Source organism: Schistocerca americana, chromosome 2 (assembly GCF_021461395.2).
Source record: "Schistocerca americana isolate TAMUIC-IGC-003095 chromosome 2, iqSchAmer2.1, whole genome shotgun sequence".
NCBI lineage: Eukaryota > Metazoa > Arthropoda > Insecta > Orthoptera > Acrididae > Schistocerca > Schistocerca americana.
Genome location: NC_060120.1, coordinates 942,867,920 through 942,871,197, shown reverse-complemented (window position 1 = coordinate 942,871,197; position 3,278 = coordinate 942,867,920). Strand labels below are relative to the sequence as shown.

The 3,278-nt window shown below is 42.2% G+C and overlaps 1 non-coding gene across 1 annotated transcript; it reads left to right on the top strand.

The window, feature by feature from the left end:
* Positions 1–899: 899 nt before the first annotated feature.
* Positions 900–974, top strand: Trnas-aga. The gene has a single exon. It is a non-coding gene; the product is annotated as a tRNA-Ser (tRNA).
* The last annotated feature ends 2,304 nt before the right edge of the window (positions 975–3,278 follow it).

Sequence of the window (3,278 nt, the reverse complement as noted above, 5' to 3'; positions counted from 1 at the left end):
ATGTAAAAGCGAAAATACGAAAAAGAGGACCTCTAAAACTATAAAATACCTATTTTCAAATCTCTCGGGAAACTTTCCAGGTAACCTCCTTTTCGAGCACCAAACGACTGTACTATTTTTCTAAAGGAAAGGCTACCATGCCGGCCGCGGTGGTCTCGCGGTTAAGGCGCTCAGTCCGGAACCGCGCGACTGCTACGGTCGCAGGTTCGAATCCTGCCTCGGGCATGGATGTGTGTGATGTCCTTAGGTTGGTTAGGTTTAAGTAGTTCTAAGTTCTAGGGGACTGATGACCACAGAAGTTAAGTCCCATAGTGCTCGGAGCCATTTGAACCATTTCATTTTGAAAGGCCACCATGCAATGGTTTTTCGACCAGGCGCCTCACGGTCACAACAGCCTCCCATATCCTCTCAGCAGGTTTCAGCAGTTTTCTCCTATGACGGCTACCGTCTTGCTACCGTAATCCGTTAGCACCACACCAAGTCAGCCGCAAAAGATACCAGTCATCGCCTTGCCCGACGATGGACGGCCCATCGCGGTTTTCGGCGATGGTGAGTCCACTTGTTTCCACTGCTTACTGTGCTCCTTTGTCTAGCGGTCGTAGCGACATACGTAGCAGATAATGATTAGGCGTCTAAGAAATTCATCTTGTTTGGCCTAGCACAACTGCATCATTTGCGCTGTTGTTTCAGTTCAGCAGGTTGTTTGAATGGGTGACGGGAAACGCAGCCAGTGATGAATGAGATTTTCACTCTGCAGCGGAGTGTGCGCTGATATGAAACTTCCTGGCAGATTAAAACTGTGTGCCCGACCGAGACTCGAACTCGGGACCTTTGCCTTTCGCGGGCAAGTGCTCTACCAACTGAGCAGAAGTAAAGCTGCGAGTACCGGGCGTGATTCGTGCTTCGGTAGCTCAGTTGGTAGAGCACTTGCCCGAGAAAGGCAAAGGTCCCGAGTTCGAGTCTCGGTCGGGCACACAGTTTTAATCTGCCAGGAAGTTTCATATCAGCCAGTGATGGTTGAAAAACTGATCTGTGTCTGATTTTTCTTTTTCCACTATGATCTTGACTGTGATACGTCAGTGAAGGCACATTTCTTGTGATTCAGTACTCTTAATGTTGGCATGATATGCCACTTTTTCTTCGTCCTTCTAACTAGAAACGTTTGCGCCACACAGCCAGTGCATCATATGATAGTGAATTGTTGCTGCACACTTCCACCACTGTGGTATGAATTGCTGCCGCTTGGTTTTCCTTCAAATGCACAAAACGGTTTACTGCACCATACTATTTTATCTACTGGCTGTGCTCTTTTGTCTTGGCTGTTCTAGTGGCATGCTGCGGTACTGTGGTGTGGTGATATAAGTATCTTCCCGGACTGTAGAAATGCCCTCCAACCAAAGAAAACATTAATTACAAACTTTACCTTGTCTAGATTATAATTAAAACTTTATGACTAGCCCTCTTGAACGAGCGGTATCGCGTGCTGGAAAAATGTGGAAAATGAGTCACTATTATTAAAATATTTCAATTAACCCGTTGCTGAGGTATTAAAAACCCTTACAATCACTGAAACGCACTATAATTCTCGTAAACACACACACACACACACACACACACACACACACACACACACACACACACACACAAAGATTTGAACTTGTAACGCATGCACACGTTCGCATATTAATGACACGTGTAGCTAAGGTTCTGTAATTTGCAGAAAACTCATCTATTCCGAAGAATTTTGTGTCAGAGAGACCTGACTATGTGTACTAAGTGTACTATAGAAAATTATTGTACCAACTAAATACGTTGCGCTAGTAAGATCTAAACGGGAAAAATTAACTATCTCTATTAATTGATTCCGAGTAGTTAATAATATTATTTCTTATGAAGTTTGGACTTTACCTTACCTGTTTAATGAAGTTTAATGAAGTAACTCGGTCGCCAGTCCGATTATGGACAAAAGTTGTGAGACAGATAATCCTCGTGAAAATTTGAATACAAAATCATGTGGGCGGTAACGGTCAATGCAAGCGCGAGAGCTCGGTTAAAAGTGGTATACGTTATAACACGTTGGAAAAGTAATTAAAACAATACTGAAGAATCTGCAATGTTCAACATCAGAAATCGTTCACTAATTGTGAAAAGTGACGCGTTAATGATAGTTACTTCACTATAATGGTAAGCGAATGCAGGTATTACAAATCATTTCTTTCCAATAAACAATACTCATTAACAGAAACACACAATAAATGGAGACTGAATACGTCACAACCAGCAGCATAGGGAACGAACAGCGCCGGAAGTACAAAAACCAAGAAACAATTACTTTTCAGAATTACTCTTTCCATTGAAACAATCTAATGTAAGATCATTTTCGGGTCCTTTCATGATTTGGTATGCAGGTATTTTTCATTACTGTAACACCCAGATATTACTACGGTAGGAACAGGATCCTATAGTTGGTAGTGAAGTCTTAGGAAAATGATTAACACAGGGTCGGGATTAAAGTTGAGCAAAATTATAATGTTCAGTAAAGTGAGTCAGCTGCGCCGTCAAGTGTCTCACGTTCCGAAACTTCTGGAACTGCCCAGTCTTACTTTGATGTGGAGTTGCTGTAGGCGTGACGCAATGATTTGATGATAACAGTTAGTAGGCACAAAGCTCTTCCTCATCTTGTGAGCACAGTTAAATATGTTTTTTGACACAGTACTCTTCTTCCACTGAAACTGTTCTCAAATAATTATTGTACTGTGGCCCGTACTACTGGTCGTTATCTCCATAATGCCTTGACTAACATTTTATCAGCACGAAATACATACACTAATAAGGGAATGGTCCAATCTTGACATTTTTCACACAGGAAGAACACACCGAAAGAAAAGCAGTGCCAAAGTTTTAGCTGCTAAGGCGCACACCAAGCGTTTTAAAAAGTGTTAAAGTTACTCATTTTCTGCCGCACGAAGAACCGCTTATAAGAGCGATTTGAGCTGCCCTTTATGCCTACCGCCAAATTGGCGAATAAGCGGACGAAGCCATGAAAAGAGGACGTAGTGCCGCCTAGTGAGAAGTCCAAAGTGTATATATGCAAATTTTAAGCACTTATCCATACGAAAGTGTATCAAGTCATTGATTTTTTTGAATAATTTGAAGTTTGTTTTGACAGCTAACCTGTTACAGATGTTTTCAGAATGACATTTTCGCTTTGCAGCGGAGTATGCGCTGATATAAATCTTCCTGGCAGATTAAAACGCTTTGCCGGTAGTAGACGAGGT